Below are 19683 nucleotides of genomic sequence, written 5' to 3' on the forward strand. Positions count from 1 at the left end.
TCAAATTTTGTGTAGTGCCAGCTTTGGTTTCATTTCATTTGGAATCCAGAAGAAAAGAAGTCACAGAGGGGAAAACAACATAACCCCACATTCCTTGTTTATGTCTTTTCCCCCAGCCGCAGTTGAAGCAGACTATGAATTAATTATGAGTCCATACGAAGCCAATACCTTGGTGACTGAGGTTTTTATGTGTTTTGATGTTTTATTACAATATTATACTCAGTGATTGTATTTCCCTTGTTTTTGCTTACATTCAGAGTTGCAAAGATCTATGTGCATGTGTTTCTCAGGGTTTTTTTAAACAGATGAGTTATCTGAATGTAGTTAATTTTAGTACTAAATATGTTCATTTGGTACACATTCAAGTAGTTGCTCTGAAAAAAAAAAATATTAATACCAAAGGGGAATGCTGAATAGCTTATTTAGGTCTAAGAATTGCTATTCCCCTGCAGGTCCAAATGAGCTATGGGAATTAATACTTTCTTTATCTCTGGAAATAAATACAGACCTGTGACATTAATTATGGATGTGTCTTTATGGAAAGTATGGATCAAAAGAGGGTATATACAAATAATTATACAGCAAATGTATTCAATACTGTCCCAGAAACAGATGTAAATCACATTGGAACCTCACAAAAGAACAGTAAATAATTAGAAAGTTACTGTTAAACAGGAACATGAATCATTGAATAAATGATCACAGTGCTACAATGTTTGTTACAATACAGTCAAATACCAGAGACCTATATGTCCAAGAACTCAGATGGAGGTTACATCCTTAGGATGCAAGTCTATTGACTAAGAAGTGTTTCAACAATCTTGTAATTGCCTCACGAGTCTTCAAAACATCTTCTAAAAGAGGTCGCAATAACCTTAAAACATCTAAAACAGGAATATTGAGTTTATGTGAGAAATGAAGTCATCTTTCTGCAACATCAGACACTACTTGGATTGTCTACCATGTCTCTCATAATCAGTTCCTCCTACACGGACACTGATACTGCAACTCTCTGCACAGGGCTTCAGCTGATACAGCACAGCTACGTGGCCAAGGCTCAGATCTGCTAAGAACATTGTTGCCAAGCTCAAAATAAGTTAGTAAGCTAAAGCCACTCCAGATAATAAAAGTAAAAACAGAGCGTAGTTATTGAGATAGTGAGTAGCTCAAGGATTCAGGAGGAAAAGTACTGACATGAAAGGATATAAAGCTCTTAAGCTGTATATATCCTGTTTTCATTGTGCATAGTAAAAGACCTCAAACAAAAGTGACCTAGTGAGCTGGATTACAGATAACATCCTACCGCAAGCAGCGTAGGCAGGACTTCAAGCCTTAACAAGTCTTTGGGTTTGATGTAAGCCAGCAGTGTAAAATCTGATAGCCTGTCATACTGAGGAGGTAAGACTACATGATTTAGACATCCTTTTTGAGCTTAACTTCATGAATTTAAGTCTCTCTCAAGGAAAATATAGCTTTGATTTTTAAAGACAAGCAGTAATAACATTAGAATGCTTCAATGCTAACAGCAGCATCTTGCCCAGGCTGGCAAGGACCTTGTAAGCAGAGGACCCAGAATAGCTTTGTGAATAGCTGCCATGACAATACACAATTGTGCTTGACAGTGGTATGAAAGAAAATTACACTGTATAATGCCTTAAATGTTTGAAATAAAGAGGATTTTTTTAGCCATGTTTAAAATATGCCTGTATATTATTTTCCAAAAGCAGAAAGACCATGCCAGCAGATTCAGCTCACAAAGATAACAGCCTAGCCAATGCTTAGGTGGCCCCCACATGGAAGGATCAAAGAGGGCAAAATATTTCATATTTTGGCCAAAAAAACCTTCCTTGTTGACATATTTGATTTCATCAAGAAGCTTTGAAAGTGCAAATGAGCAACCTACAAATCACAAGTCTCAAACCTTAGAATTCAAAAAGTGACTTAGAAGTGAGCTAGACAAAATTTCACATGAAGGCATTTTCAGAAGTGCAAATATTGTTGAGATGGGACAGTAAGGAACTCAATGATTTAAGAGTAAAAATACTAACATAAGAGGGTAAGAAGCTTCAAGGGGGCCGCAGGGAAGAAAAGCAAAGAATAAGACAGCAACTCAACAGCATGAAGGATTAGCCTATAGTAAAGAGCAACAGAGGCTAATACCTCCCCACTTGATGGGTAACTGTTGGGTTGTCAGACACTCCTTTCGTTGGACCTGGTGAGTATATTAATATCTAGCCTCCTAGCTAATTAATCTTAGCTATCTATTGTGTGCAGTCACCAATAAGCAATTGCTGCAGAGCTGCTCTGTGACTGGTAAAAGATCCCAAAGTGGCCCAAAGTGGGTGGAAAGATCACTCTCAGCAGAGTGTGCTGGTGTCCTGGCTATATCTTATTTTCTCTCCAGCTAAGTTAACCCTGAATTATTTAAAAGAAGATGAGATAGATAAAAAAGCCATATTTTCCACATCTTATTATTTTAACTGTCGGGAAATAATCTAAGAGGAAGGCACTGTCACTACCTTCTCCTTCTACAGCAGTCATGCTTTGAAAATTCAGTAATTAGGTCTTACCAGTCCTTTCAGAGAATGCTGAAAAAAGTTAGCAGACTACTCTCAGGATAAGATTCTGCTTTCTGAATTTCAAGCAGAATCATGTCTTTTGCCAAAGAACAGTCTTGACTTCAGCACCGAAGCTCCACAGAGATTAGATGTTGTACTTACTGCTTCCCACCAGCTCTAGGTGGCCTCCAACCAAGATTGGGATGGTTTTTTATTCACTTTCTGAAGTTCTAGTTCTCCCAACACACTGTATAAAGATCCTCATCAGCCTTCATAATCCTCTCTGAGACCATTGACTTCCAGTTTAGGATTTTGAGTGTGTGAAATTATGGACACACTCAAGCTGTTGCAGGGTTGGAGCCTGGCCTAATGCATATTTTTGGAAATAGAACAACTGATTTGTTTCAAGGACAAGCCATCAACACCAACACAAATATAGACAGCACACATTAAAATCCACTTAGATAAAACCACGTTGAGTCTTATTAAAAGTCCTCTTGTTTCACACTTCAAAACCATGAAGGCAAAATTAAAAAAAAAACAAAACCAAACCAAAACAACCAACAAGCCAACCCTCTTTATTCCATGGAAATCTTAAATATTTATTACAAATTGGTAGGATTGAATCACTTGGGGAATCAATAATTAATTAGTAGAAATGTTTCAGATCTCTTATAAATATCAAAGGCTTTTAATAATTACTTTACAAATCCAGATCAGCACAAGTCATGAAGGCTTTAAACACTGTGGGAGGTGGAAGCAAGCTAAGAAGTTGAGAACTATAAAATTCATAAAAGATGAATCAAATATGTTTTGATCCTATACTGCCTTGTTATGAAGGAGATTAATACTATAAGCATGATGTAGCATGGATCTTCTGATGCTCACTGCAGTTAACAGCAAAGCTTTTCACAGCTTTAATGATCCAGAACCAGGCGTATAGAAAGGTCACAGTATCGATGATACACAGTTCACGTATCACTAATAGCACTTCAAAGTAAGTGAGCTAGCAGTTGCCGTTAGAAAGTAAACTTACTTTTGAATCTTATAAAAAACACATTAAAGGCTTCTGAAGTACCATTTCATGAGAGAAAATTAGTAAAACTCTAGAGAACTAAGTTCAAATGTAAAAAACCCCACCTTCCCCCACCCCAGAGACTGAAAAAACCCCCCCAAAATAAAGACCTCACCATGTATTCTTAAAGAAAACCAAATTGTTTCAACTGGACCATCAATGTTGATCGTTACTAGTTATGAAAAAAAGCATAAGAAGCACCTTTAAATTAGACAATATTACTTAAAACCTAGTTCTGACAGTTGTCCTGCAAGGGTAGGATATCCATGAAGAGTTTTTAACTGTATGCAAAAAGTTGGACTTTTCCTCTTAATTCATTCGATTGCTGTACAAATGCCATGAAATCTTCTGGAATTGTTCTTGAAACCAATATTTTCATAAAGAAAAACACAACAAAAAAAATTTAGAGTAGAAAATCTTGTCCAAGCTTCAGTGGTTTTATTAAACATAAGCAGATATAAGTCCCATTACTCTCCCATTGGCAGAGGACAGACAATAAATTGCAAATAACCGTTCATTGTCTTCTATGCTATTTCTTGTATAATATAGATATGAAAAAAAATCCTGTGAAGCTGTAAGAACAGGAATCTATAACATACATTGATTTGCACAAAAACCAGAGGACAAACAGATGCTGAAGAACTAAGGCAAGACTGAGATACTAAAAGACGGTGAAGGATTCCTTGAAGGAGAGACTAGTGACAAATCTGTCATCCCTCTACTTCATTCTACAAAAATAGTGTCAGTACAATAACCACAGTAAAAGTCAGCATAGTTTAATTAAACAATCATTTTTCATCTGTGTGTGTTGGCTTTTTTTTTTTTTAACTAGGAGATTGCCAGTTTATATTTAATGGAAGTTAATAATTACATAATCCCAATGTCTTTATGTTTATAGACTGTGCTTGAACATACATTCATGTATTTCTATTGTCTTAAACCAGTACATCTGAAATTTCCTCCTCTTTCCATTTACTACTCTGTGAGTGTTTGTCAGTAACATGAACACAGTTAATTCCAACTCTTGGAACCCAAGCACAAATACAGAGGTTTATAACGTTAGCCAGGATAAACCCAGAGCTGAACTGAAAAAAGCACTTGACACCATTTATGTTATCAATTAAAGACCTTTTAAAACAGGGCTTTCCTATCTTAACACGAAAGAACAAATTCCACTAAAATACTTGCAGTGTTTCTTGGGCAACAGATGTTATTAACAACTTAAATGGTTAATATTGTTAAATCTAAAATTTTAAAAATAGAAGTGTTTTAGTAAGGCTGGCAGGCTAGGACTGTTTAAAAGGTGAATAGAGAAGAGGGACTCTTGAAGAATATATGGGGGAGAAACAAATCCGTTGTGCATTTGCCTTCCTGAATAAATACCTTATCCACTTCACCATATCCCTGCTATCTAACATCATAAATCCTGCATCATTTTCAGTAGCCTTATAATTATTTAAAGAAGGATCTGTTCAGCTCATCTCTAACAGCTGCTAATCCCCCAGAAACTAATAGTTTATTCACTAATGAATCCATCCTCACTGGCAATACTATACTCAGTATTCGCCTTCACACTTAATTAAACCCTGTTTAGTTATATGCTTGTATCCTTTCATATAAAGACTATTCATATTAAGCATTTTTTCTTTTTAAAAAATTATACTTCTGGTTGAGGGGAAAAAAAGCTATTTTTTGAAGTCAAATATTTGTGTGTGTGTGTGTATGTGTGTGTTGATACAACTGGAATATATCCATATACTGTTAACTACGACTTGTGCATGTTGCATTCTGCTCACAAGTATTACGATGCAAATAAACAAGAGGAGTAAGAGGATCTACTTCTAAAGAGTGGAAGGTACCCAAAACCCAGCTTCTTCTGCAAGCCTTACAATTGAGACTTCTGCAGCACCAGGTTGGAGAACCTAGGAGGTGTTATAAACAACTCGTGTTATAAACAACTCATATTATTTCCTCTCCTAAATTTATGCACTATATTCCTTCTAAGATTAATCTGTGCACACACTAAAACATTGGCACTTTTATATTTTAATCATCCTTTTTACCGGCCTTGGGTGAAGTTACACAGATTTTTGTCTAATCTTGGTAAATAAGAGCCTAACTGCTACTGAAACACCATACATCAATCAGTAAGTCAACTGCCACAGGAATTTGCCAGGGAGGGCAAGAGAGAGTTTTCGAAAGGATTTCTATAAGGTCATCTTCACCCAAAACGAAGATATTTAAATACAGCTATTCAGGCAAAGAGTAGGCTACAATGACCTTAATTTGAAAGCTGTATTTGTCACTCTCTCCTCCCATTCTTCTTTCAGTTTAGGAAACAAAACTGCATTTCTATGATAACATATTTGGAAAGGCCTCTTTCTCTCTGGTTTTCCTCTCCCTCCTCTCCTCCCCAAAGTCCATCAGTCAAAGGCGTTATCATCAGCTATCCCACAGAAAACATCAAAATCCTATGTTCCAGCTCAAGTAAAACAAAACACAAGGGTATAACTTTCCTTGTGTTTTTGTGATACTTGCATTTTTTTCAGACATCCAACAGCATAAGCTATCAGACTTCTGAAAAGGCAGGTATTCCTCAGATAAATCATACATGGTAGTAAGTTCAGTGTTAAGTTTACCTTTGATCTGTGCATACTTAGCAAACCTGACTCATCAGACATACTCAGCATGCAGTAAAGAATCTCTCAGAAACTGCATAGTATATCTATCCCAACCTATGAACACCTCCAATCAGTACTACAGTCAGTAACCAAAAGGATTAAAATAGCTGGGGGAACAGAAAGGGGCTGGTAACAAGCCCATGATCCTGCACTGAGATGCAGAGATACAGAATTCTGGGCATTTATTCTAACCTGAACAGTTGAGTCCATTTGTCACTTTATTCAGTTGCCAAAATCTCTTTATTGTCAAAACATACCTTATCACAAAGGTATGCAATTATATGTTGCTTCTTTGCTTGCAAGAGGAGAAAGCAAAAGCATTTCTCTCTCCCACATTCCATTACACCTCATTTGTTTGAATTTGCAACTAATGTTTGGAATTTATCTACATTCCTTCATGCAAAAATTGCACAGTGTTAATAAACAGACATGTATAATTTAGATCTTATGCTGTAGTCCACCCTCTTTAGTTAAGAAGTGAATGCAATTAACTCTAGTATAGGCATAGATTCATTCTGGATATTTATTAGGAGAAAGAAGAAGACATAAAAATACAACTAGACTAAAGCAATTGGATAGAAAAAAAATCAATCCTGGTTGTAACTGCAACAGTAATACAGGATGGTTCTGATTATTCAGAAGAGCCACAGTCTGTGGCCCACCCTAGAACATCATCGACACCAATGAAAGAGAAAAGAGCAAACTAAGAGGTCCAGTACCTCAATGCATTTAAGAGGCAGCATTTGCCAGTGGAGTTCCTGCTGGAGCCCCCATGCAGCTACTATTTCTTGGTGAAGAAAGATCACTCTGTTGTAGAGTTACTCCCTGGTTTACAGGAATATGTGGGTTGTGCCTACCTAGTATAACATGAACTAAATCCTATGCTGTATCTGTCTGTACTTCCCCAAAGAGGCTGTATTGTGTTGATTACCTCTTCACTAAATAGTTTTCATTTTCTTCTTTCTGACAGATTTACACTTCTATTTTCTCTCAATCTGTATTTTACAACAGCTCAAATACAAGCATCCTACTTTTTTTTTTTTCTTCATAATTCACCAATGCTAACACTTCCATTTCCAGCACATCCTTTTGCCCACAGTGGATATCATGCAACGAAAATTAAAGTCTTAATCTTCTTAAACTCTGAAGTTGAGGTTATATAACGGCATTCAGCTCATGAGTGATTCATTCGTAGAGCGAAGGTTGGACAGAAAGGAATATAATTACAATGATTGCCTGTGAGACCTCAAGAGGCAGAACCTTGCAAGACCTGAGAGTTTAACCTCATAAAAGATATAGCAGAGTCTCACAGGAAAAGATCAGGCAAGGCCAGAGAAGACTGGCCACAAAAGAAATGTCTTGATTGTTGTTAAACTGTTTTCTTTTGGCAAAATGAAAATGATTTCTTATTTATTAAGCACTGACACAATGGTGACAGCAGACATTTATGAAAAGCTGGGTAAAGTACAATAGCGCTTTTTTCTCTACGTCAGTACAGAGTATCAAGGGCAGAGGATACTGAGAAAGAATAAGACTTTGATCACTACTTAGCAGCTCAAATGAAGCGATTATGATAGCAGGATTTATTTTAATTCAAAGACCCAGAAGTGTAAATAAACAGTTACCTTCTGTTTTATTTTATAGCTACACTTTATGATTTGTTCTAGTTTTTAATCTTCTTTCAGAAAGAAACCAGCTCCCAAAAGAAATGGCCACATAAGCTTCATATTTTTGTATTCTTGGTTCCATCTTGTGCAAAGTAATGTTTTGAGTGCCAAGAAACTTGTAGAACAAAAGAAGAACAAGAGTATAACAAAATATCAAAGTTTCCATAAATGCTATGAAAAAGTAGGCAGCCAACTACAAGGGGAAAACAACAAAACCAAACCTCCTTTGCCTAATTCTGCCTCTCCTTCCCAAGTCAAAATAAGTACTCGGTTATTATTAAGTCTCAAAGAACCACAGAAGTCCTCAATGTCAGGATGCATTTCCAGAAAAAGCTCTTTAAAAACCTCAAGTTGTTCTTCCTTTTCTTTTGCTAACTTTTAACTTTCTAACATATAAAAGCCACTTGTAGGCTAGATGCTGCAGTTGTAAGCATCTAGTCCATACTCAATGGCCATAAAATAACACCTATTTGCATCAAATTCATAACACTTTTTCCTCCTCCCCTTGACTTGTTCTCCTACAACTCCTTCACCTGTTAGTACTTGTCTTGTACATCTCAATCATGCACATATTTTTATTTATTTGTTTCTTGATCTTATTTTAGACTTTTCCCTCCATCCATTTGCAATGTTTTTTCTGCCTGTCTATTTAACCAAACACTTACAGTTTCATAAACTCTATTAAAGCAGCAAGTCTTAAATATTATTTTAACAAGAGCAGTAGGAACATAATCTAAATGGGTTAATAAACCCCTGGGTGCAAACAGGTGACACACACTAGGTAGGCAGGACTGGATTTGGGTTGATAATCACAGAGGTCACCATTAGAATGAGCACCTGCAATGTACCAGGCAATAAGGATGCAGAGGGAAGGATGCTCCCATTCTTTGCAAACAGAAAACTAAATACAAACGGCATTTCAGAGTACTAAGAAGGAAGACGTACCTCCACCTTCTGTAATAGTACAGAAGCTCTGCTGCTTTTCTCACATTTCATGTCTGACCAGCTCCCCATCCAGCTTCTCCTGAGGACTTTCCCTGATGCATTTTCACTGTATCTACCCGGCAGCCCAGGTGTCTATTTATGCTTGGGGACTGCATAAAGCAGAAGTTGCCAAAGGGTCAGGCAGTACATCATTCGAGTTATCCAGTGGGTTTTTTCCCCCAAGATGAGTCTTCCTCAGCTATTTGGCCTCCAACATCTCCCGAATAACTTCTGTGATTCGTGCTTTGTCTCGACCTGGCCTGCACCTAGCACTTCGGTTACCTTGGTTACACTTTGATTAACGTGGCTACCTTGGTTTTTTATTCCAGAAATGAGGCTAAACCTTCATCCCTTCTCACTCCTCACGGTTGGTGGGAGGTTACAGTGAGACCTCACTTCTGTGGCAGGTACACCTGCCATGACAGAAATTGAAACTTCTCTGGCCGTGGAAGAGAGAAATTATGGAAGAGGCGGCGGGTTGGAAGCTGAAGTGCCCAGGCCGCGCAGCGGTGTGACGGTACGGTCAGCAGCGGGAATGACAATGACCACCTACGACCACAGGTCAGACTTGGCGAGGGCGTAAACGGGGCCCGCCGGACGCCATTTTGAGCCAGTCCTCCTCAGAGCAGCGGGTCTGCAGTTGGGGACTCTCCCCTTGGGTCGGGACGCCGCTGTGGGGAAGTCCTCGAGGTTGAGAGGACTCGTCTTTTAGGTGAGCGGTATGGGCGTTTTGAGTCATCGTTTCTAGGCCTTAAAAATTCTTAAGTGGGCTGTGTAGTACCAGCTTCCCCTCACATCGTTGAGCCTGTGGTTCACTAATGTTATGCGAGTTCTAACCGACCCTTTTATTGAAGAATAAAATCTGGTTTTAACACCTGTTTGATTTGATTCCACGTGTCTCGGGGACAACTTCTTTCCCATCAGCCTAAACGGTAGTGTGGGGTACCTCCACACCCCGGGCCCCAGGTGATGCGACTGTAAACTGCTGCAGCCTCTTACCCTGCCCAGAGTTTTCTCTTTGTCTAATTTATGGCTCACACTGCAAAGAAAACTCTCCTCTTTAGACCCGGACCAAAACTGCCCTCCCTGATGTCCCCGGGAGTGGTGTTGCTGTTCTACATTTGTAAGTGAAAATCCTGGAGGCAGGTGAGAAGGGAGAAACCGGAGAGCAGAAAAGCACTGTCTCACCTAATGATAACAGAAATGTCACCTTACAGGAAAGGCACCATTTACCCGATCGCTCTCACACTTCTGCAGTTAAATTCCATTCAGCTGCAGAAAAAAACCTCTGCAAAATAAGCAATGCTTATGCTCTCCCCTGCCAACACAGCAGAGAGGCTGAGCAGGATGCTGCCACTTCTCATGCTTCATTAACAAGCTTATCTGTTAAACTCTGCTAAGCTATACCTCAGCAATCCTGACTGCAGGCCCTGCGTTTGCCAGCGCGCTACTAATAAATTAATCAGAAGAGTGGAGATTGCACAGGAGTCATGGAGAAGTTAATTTGATTCCTCCTCATTTTCAGTATTGATGGTTCCTTGGGAAAGAAAAATAAAACCAAAAATTTTATATTTCTGGAGGCCTTGTTGAGGTTTTAGCATTAGCAGCTCATAAGACTGGGGGGGTGGGTTTTTTTAGTGGGTTGACTGTTAATATTAGGAGATTATTCAGAGATAACACACAGTTATACTGTATTTACATCCCTTTGCAAGAGCAATATTCAGTAGGATGTGTAATGCCCCTCCTTTAGGAGGAAGAGTTCCTTCTGACACTTGCTTTTAATCATACTTCCAGGACATGACTGAGCAAGTTACGATGAGCAGGCTCCCTCCTGGACAGTACTCCTCCAGGAAGTAACTGAAAGGTAAATTGGAAATATAACTTGTGTTGCTATTGAGCTATAAATGTATGCAAAGAATCATTCCTACTTCAATGCTTTAGTAGCTGACAAATTTCTTTTATGAGTGAGCACTGGCAAGAAGGATTGAGCAGGGAACCTGACAGAAGACAGCTGCTTAATCTGCCAGAAAAATGAATCTAGTTTAATCCATGTTATTTGTTTTACAAGCAGCAAACTGTTACGCTGCAAAAGCCCAAGAGGCTAAACGATCTCGCAGCAGTTGCCTACAGATGTCAAAAATCTTCATCCATGAAATCTAGATCATTTACCCATTTAAATGTCTTTCCATGCTGACCGCTCTAATATTAAACTTTTTTTTGGTGCTAAAAAACTTTAAAAAAAATTTCCCATGTTACAATGTATTTTGTAATTTTTTCCCCTGTGTGTTATTTGCTCTTTGTATTTGCGTGTAGGAGAGAGCCTGTGTTGTTTTGTTGGTGTGCTCAACTCACAGCATAGTCTGCAGACAGGTGGTAGAAAGGCTAATTAAAAGCACATAATAAAAAAATAACAAAAGCCCAAAACATTGAGCATTTCCACAGCAGCCAAGAAGTTAGTCTTTCAGGAAGCCTTCAGGTCCCTTAAAAACGGGACATTTAAGCAAAGGCCACAGTCAGTTTTATAGGACTGGGATTAGCAATTTAAATGAAGGAAATTATATTGCCAGTTCTCGTTCTAAGCCATAGCGCTCGCCAGTTACGTATCAGATGATTTTTAGGGTAATACTAGGAAATAATTTCTTCATACATCATACAGGCTGCAGTAAAACCTAGGCTTCTGAGGCACAGTTCTTTGGGAAACCTAAGGACGTGTCACCTTCTCCTTAGTATTTGCTCCTCTGGTACCTTGCAGCTGGAGTGTGTAATTGTGAGAGCAAGGGGGTTCACACTGACGACGAAGAGGACAGGTCTCTGTGGGGAAGACATTACTTCTGTGCCTCTCCCGGACGGCTGCTGGTGCAGTGTGCTCACAGAGTCCCAGACCAAATTTCAAGCTGTGCTCCTTCGGGGGAAGCTTGATTGCGGTACCACTGCCTGCCTGCCTCACAGGGCTCAGAAAGAAGAGATAATGATAGACACTGGGAAGAATAATCTGACCTACTAATGCACCTTACAGGGCTCTAAATTACCTGCAGCCACAGAGGGGAAAAAAGGACTCGGATACTTCTGTGAAAAACTCAATAACAGTCTCTGTTCAATACACAGCATCGATCAAAAGAGCAAACAATGTTAGGATGCAAACGGCACGATGTTGAAAACGATATTGAAAGCGAACACCATCATATAAATCAATGAGAGAGCTTCCTGTGAACCACTGTTCTGCGCTGATCACTTCATCAAAAAAGGATGTGGCAGAAGGTTTACAGACAGACAACAAAAATGAGGAGAGGCTTGGGAAAACATCGATTATGTGGAGAATGAAATGACTGGGACAGTTCAGCTTTGAGAGGTACTATTTAGGGTTCCATGAATAATACATTCACTAAATTGAACTTAGGGAGAGCTGGGAATTTTCTAACTGCCTAGTTCCAGTAGAGAATGTGAATTTGTCAAAACAGAAGTATTTTGTGGGAATGTATAATTTTAAAAAAATGATTTCAAAGGAATTGCAGCCAAGGTTTCTGCCTGTCAAGGACTTTTCTCCCATTGAAACATGTCTTATTTCCTCCGAGCAGGCTATCTATCTGGGATCCCAGCTTTCTGTGGCAGATCTGTGTCACGGGCCTCCTCAGACATAGGACAAGAGATTATTTAGGTTCAAAACTCCAGGGCAAAGCCACTCTAGGGACAACCAAGAATTTGAAACTCAAAATTTCCAGTGCTCTGGGAGCTTTGGATCCAATAGCACTGTGCTCATAGAAAGGCAGGAAATTTTAAATCCCCCCAAGCTGGGTCTCTCAGGATTTCACAAGTATGGCTTTAGCACATACCATTCTTCGCTGTTCATTTAGCATACTCCTCTTCATAAAGAATATGAGTAGGCACACACAGACCCAAATCCACGATGAACCAAAAGTTGCAGGCACTGTGTCTTTCCCAAGAAGCCTTCTAAGACAACAGTGAATCTGCACCAATAGTCCTACAAAGCCCAAAGAGCAACTTAGTGGTAGACCTCAGTTTAGGTCTGCTCCTGCGGCTTAGGTGCTGGACTGGGAGTGCATGATATCTGCAGAATCTAAATAGATAGGGAATTCCCAGTGAGAAAAGGTTTGGATGATCTCATTCATGTTTCCCATTAATGCTATCCATAAGAATAGGGTTGGAGAATGGAGTTCATGATAGCTTTTGCTGTCTTCATTTGCATTTAGCTTCCTCAAAATGGAGAGCTGCTTAGTAGCCAGGTTGGGTATAATAAGGCTATGCAGGGGGATAGCCATCATCTTGAACTGTCGCTCCTGAAATGCTGCTGAGCAATGACAAAGTCATGGCGCTCGTTCTTGGCAGGCTTCCACTGTGCCCCTCCACATCCAAAGGTCTTCCAGCATCCATTGCTGGTCATCATCTGTCCTGAGGACAAAGTTGTCCCTCAAGCTGGAAGTTGCCTCATCTCCAGACACAATCACTGATCAAGGGGCAGAGCAACTGCAGAGACTCTGAGGATGTTATTAACCCATCTTCCTGATCTGTTGGGGTTAGGAGCAGGCCATCAAGGTGTCCTCTCAGAGTTATGCTGCAGCTGTCTGAGTAAGCTTGTCCATTCCCTCACTCTTCACTGGGCCTTTGCAGTGGTCTGCAGCTATTCAGGCAGCAGGCACTGCAATGTCATGTATAAGAAAGCTGGAAAAGGAGGAGGAGGAACAGGATTCACACTTCATTGAGGGTGGTGGTCATAGGGACAGTGATGTGCAATCATCATCTCTGTGGGGCAGGCGAAAAGACACAGTAGCGTACCCTCATGAGGCCCACTGTCCTGATGGCAAAAGTTTGTAGGAAAAAATTTCCTTTGAGAGTGCTTGGGAATGCATCTTTTCCCCAGAGCATTCTAATATGCACAATTATGACTTTCTACCCCTAATCTGGGGAACTCCCTACTTTATCCTTAAATCCAAGAAATTTTTACAATTTCCCAGTTCTCTGACAACAGCCTATGGAAAGCTACCCTTGCAGGATTCAGGGGAACACAGGCATAGTGGCATCATAAAATTCCTAAGAACTGAGATAGCGAACTGCTCTCATTTCACAAAAATGACAAAGGGACAGGGGGGACACAATTTGTACAAAATGAAACATTTTTGAAATGTCAGAATTTTTAACAGAATAAAAATACCAATTGTCTCTCTTCAGTGTAGTTACTTATTTATAGAAAAGGGGCATGTCATTTAATGGAGAGGAAAGTCAAGAAGTTAAAACCCGATTTTAAAAAAGAATACATTTAGTACATCACAAAAAAAAAGCTGTGGAACCCACCATTCCAATAATATTAGTGTCCTGGTTTCAGCTGGAATAGAGTTAATTGTATTCCTAGTAGCTGGTACGGTGCTGTGTTTTTGAGTTAGGTGTGAGAAGAATGTTGATAACACACTGATGTTTTCAGTAGTTGCTAAGTAGTATTTAGTCTAAAGTCAAGGATTTTTCAGCTTCTGATGCCCAGCCAGCAAGAAGGCTGGAGGGGCACAAGGAGTTGGGAGGGGACACAGCCAGGACAGCTGACCCAAATTGGCCAAACGGGTATTCCATACCATGTGATGTCACGCCCAGTTTATAAACTGGGGGGAGTGGGGGTGAAGGGATCACCACTCGGGGACTAACTGGGCATCGATCGGCAGGTGGTGAGCAATTGCATTGTGCATCGCTTGTTTTGTATATTCCAATCCTTTTATTATTACCATTGTCATTTTATTAGTGTTATCATTATTAGTTTCTTCTTTTCTGTTCTATTAAATTGTTCTTATCTCAACCCACGAGTTTTACTTTTTTTTTCCAATTCTCTCCCCCATCCCACTGGGTGGGGGGGAAATGAGTGAGCGGCTGCGTGGTGCTTAGTTGCTGGCTGGGGATAAACTGCGACAATTAGGCAGGAGGAAAATGAATTTGGAAAGGAAATAAAAATCTCTCACTTCAAGCCATAAGATCACTACTAAACAAAGAAACTTTCCAATGCATGTACTGCTGATTATTTCCCTGCTTTGGAAATGCCTGCAGTTTCCCTGAAGCACCCTCCTTTGGTCACTCTTGGAAACAGATTATTGGGATATCTGGATTGGTACTCTGCCTGAAGAAATCATAGTTTATTATCCCTTAGAGTTTAAATCAGCACAGATATCTTATGCATGCAGGGACTACAAATTGCAGGCATTGCAACTTGTAGATTCTAAGAAAAAGGAGGTACAGGTTATGAATTTAGAGTACAAGGAGATCACTGAAATATCCCATGTAAGTGGAAAATAGTACTGTTAGAAATAGTAAAATAGTGTACTTTTTTTTTAAAAAAAGTATATATATATATATATAAAAAAATCAGGAAACCTTCTTTTCAGGATGTTAGCTCTTTGCTACTCTTTGCCTGGAGTTTACATGGGAATTAAGAGATTGTTTTTCTCTAAAGCAGCTCTGACGAGAGTCATGTATCAAATTCTTGAGAGATGAATGATACAATCTGGTAAACTAAAACCTATTTTCATCATGTAGCCAAATAAAAAGTGGTTGCTAGTCTATTAGAGTAGATCTTATGCAGTGCTATTCTTTGGCTTTTAAATAACATTAATGTGCACCATCCTAGGAAATTTAAAATAATGTCTTTGAAAAACGCTTTTTCTAGCAAACCAAATGTTGGATCAGTCATGCTGGAATAAGGGGAGGAGAGTCTGCTGTGAATCGCTGAGGTGTGTCACTTTAAAATAGTGCTGTGCAGTCTAGGGCAAATAAAACAATAGGAAATCAGGGGAGTTCAACTGTTGCGGCTATTTATTCTACAGCAACTCCAGTTCAAGCCATGCTGATAGTTTTTCTAATGCCTTAAATCAAACAGCAGGTATCTGTGGCCTCAAGGTAAGAAATGCTAAACATCTGCCAGTTTCCAGACTTGAAACATTGCAGCTGCCTTACCTGAAGGAAATTTTACTGTTAGTGTACCAGGAATCTCAGTGCTACCGTCATGTGGCATTTTCAGTAAGGAATATGTGACTGTCACTTCACAAAACACTGAACAACTCCCTCTCCCAAAGATCCAATTTTAATTTGCAAAACATTTTGGTTATCATATTTTTCAATTCCTTGTACTGGCCACAAAAATAGAGCCACAAACTATTCAGTTTTAGTTCTTTAATAGCCTCAAGACTTCTCTTGACAGCTGGCAGTGACATGAGAAGTCATATCAGTGTCTACTTCAGCAATCCACCCGTCCAAGCTGTAATGGCACTATTCCTGCTGACATGTGCTTTGGCCTATAAGAAAGACCTACAGATGTAAACATAATGGCATAAACCAAATAATGTCCCAAAACAAATATTTCATTTCTGAATGTTAATGGTCTGGTACTTATGAGCACAAGCTATTGAAGACTTCTGTCTTCCCTTCACCACCAGGTATTCCCTATGCCAACAGAAGAAAAGTTTTGATTGGCACTGGCCAACTGAAACAGCTGGTGCGAGGCACATTTTATCTAACTTGTGACTGATTGTCATGTTTCCATAATTTATTGTTCCTCCTACAATTCTCTACTATATTTGCCCAGTTTGCAGATTTCGCTTCAGAAGTTCAAGTTTTGTTGGATTTTACATCCTCATTCATCTCCAAGAATAATGTCAATTTGGCAGGCTGCAGTGCATACTGCAATGAAAACCTTGGAAGACACTCTGCTGTGATCAGTCAAAATACACTTGAATTTAAGAATATGAATAATTGTGTTGAAGTCAATAGAATTACCATGGGTCATGTCAGAGTATGTTGTGCTTGGTGCGTGGTCCTGTAAGGCAGTATAATCTTCAAAATCTGCTCTGCAAATTCTCCTGGGGGACAGAATTTGTTGTGAAGATGTAAGAAGCACATTCTATCCTTACAGTGGAAATTCATTAATCAGCCTTCATCATGCATGAACAGCAACAACAAGGATACCAACCTTTGAAAGACATTGCTTTTGTCCAGGGGAAGCAAAATGTGTCATAAAAAAACCCAAAAGTGTCCTTTGTATATGAGTTCTTAAACCAAGTAAAGAATCTTGGGTGTTCACTTTACATTCTCAAAAGGTCCTGTAAATTTTAATATTTAGTTCTGCCTAACTGCCTTTTTCTTAGGAAATAAAAAGAGGAAAGAAGCAGCAGGACTTCCCTTGTATTTTAAGCATAATAATTGTACTCTCAGGTGCCTCAAATATTACATACCACAGTAACACGTTTCTATCGTTATTTTCACCTGTAAAAAACCCCCAGAATATGAAAAGCAGAGACATTTAAAATTATCTAAAAGATTTCCAGACTGGAAAGGTTAAGGGAGATTCTCACCCTGAGAACACCTCTTTTCAAAGACTGTTTCCCTGAGAAGAACCTGGTGTCAAGGGCTGCCCAGATCAGGGGATAACAGAAATGCCTTTTGGAAAGTGTGTAGAATGAGGGAGAAGTAGGGTTACATCATCACTGTGTTTTTAAGAGACAAAAAAATAGCTATTTAGCGATTTTGAATGCAGGTTGTTGTACCTCTTCCCCGAGTTGGCAGTTAAGAAGCATAACAAGCCTATTGGGCCCTTTTCTCTTAATTTAAAGTCTTTGCAGAACGCTGCAGAGAGGCTTTCGCTCTGGAGAGCTGGTGTCAAGCACATTCCAATGAAAGTTCACTCTGGGCGTTGTTCGAGCCCATTCCTGTGACTGCACTGACCCCTAGTGACTGCAGAGCCAGGTAAACCATTTGCAGACTTTTTTTTTTTTTTTAAATAAATATATATACTTACATAAAGTATTGCTATACAAGGGAGCTTTTATCAGAAAATGTCTTCATTAGGACCAAATTGTCAAAATGCTTCTTTTTTAAGCAATCTCTACAATTCCCAGGGAAGTTTCGTTCAGTTTTCATTTTATAACAAACAATTTTTTTCTCGTTCAGTTGTTGACTTGAGATGGACTTTGCTACCTTAATTAAAAAACATCTTATTTAAAATATCAGTGCTGCTAAGATGCTGAAAGATAGTGGTTTTAATTTAGCCATATAAGTTTGTTCAGGAATGCAGGATCTCAGGCTGGAAGCTTTGCAAACTTTTAATAAAATACAGGTGGTACCACTGTTAATTTGTTTACTATCTAATATGATTCACCTACACTAGATGTCTGATGTGCTTTTAGAAGTTCCATCTGGAAAAACATTAGCATATTTTAACATGTATAAAGTGAAAACAACACATCATCTCTTTCCCCTGGGCCCTTCAATTCAGCAGCAGATTATGTACATAATGCCAGGGCGAGTTTAAGTCTCCTCCTTCAGTACCCCTCTGCCTCTGACCTTTGGCTCTTTATCTCAGGACTTATTTTCACATAGTGTAAGGTTAAACCACCGTGTGGGATCTATCATGCAACACGGATGTGAAAACACAGAAATGCAGTCTTTAGGGCCTCACTGCATGAACTGCTGAGTATCCTCCATTTCCTTTGACTCTTCTTTGGGGCTCTGATGACCGAGACAATGAGGTAGAAGGGGCTGAAGTGATGTAACAGAGGATGTACCTGTGATCTGGAAAACATGCATGTATTTTTATTATTTTAGTGGATGTTGGTGCCTTTGAAGCTGTGAAAGGGAAATCTTATTAAATAAGGATTTGATCATACTGAGCACTGATGTCTCTCCATTCCCCTGATTTCAGTCAGGAGTAGTTAACACCTTACAGGAACTGTTACTATCTCGTTGAGCCATGTATTTATTTTACAGTGATGAGGTATTTCTTAGTATCTGTGACTTGCTCAGTTGAACAAGTGATGACTAAGAGAACAGTATTTGTAATGTCTCTACAGGAAGCTTCAGTGAAAAAGGGAAGAGGTAATGTACAGAGGCTGTGGTTCCACAATCCAGGATCAGACAGGTATTGCCATTATGGCCACGTCCTTCTCCTCCTGCATTCCTTTGTCTTTCCCTTGAGCTGGGCCCGACACTTAGGCTGGTCCTCTGCTGGGAATATTGGCATGTTAAGATGCTAGAAAACTATTTTCTTCTGGCTTTGGCTTGTTGGGTTGGCTTTTCAGGGTGCAGAGGTGGGTTAAATTGCCCCAGGAGGTGCTAGTTCTTTATGATCCTAGTCAGAAAGGCACTCAGATTCTATAAAGCATCTCTTACAATGCTGTTTTTTTGAGATCACACTGAAAAGAAAAGGAGGATAGTATAATCATACCCTCCAGATGCTGGGAGCCCCAAGTTGTGCAGCATTGAATGGGCCTCTGACCACAGCCCAGCACACCCTGTAGATCCTGTCCATGGAGAAGTTAGCCCATTTTGATCATTCGAGCTCTTACAGGATTTTCCCAAAGAAGCCAGCTCTGTTCCTCATTTCTACTGTCAAACATAAAGGATGTTCCCATGAGAACTTCTTGCTGCACTGTTATGTAAAGGTGAGCCCAGGCAGGAGGACTTATATAACCGGACACAATATCCCTCTGAATTAAGATTTTAAATTGTCTCAGGCAGACAACATATAAAATGTTGCTGCGAGGCATCATGTGCTACAATATGAAATTCCAGTGACTAATTGGGGGGAGGGAACATTGCTGCAAGCAATACTCTAGATTTTTCTATTCTTCTCTCTGTTAAGGAAAGTGATGCCTAACTGCATATGTGTTTATAATCACTGCAGTGTTTTTTAAGTTTGTGCTGGTTCTGGCTGGGATAGAGTTAATTTTCTCCAC

Source organism: Haliaeetus leucocephalus, unplaced genomic scaffold, assembly GCF_000737465.1.
Source record: "Haliaeetus leucocephalus isolate CR32 unplaced genomic scaffold, Haliaeetus_leucocephalus-4.0 Scaffold151, whole genome shotgun sequence".
In the NCBI taxonomy this organism is placed as follows: Eukaryota; Metazoa; Chordata; class Aves; order Accipitriformes; family Accipitridae; genus Haliaeetus; species Haliaeetus leucocephalus.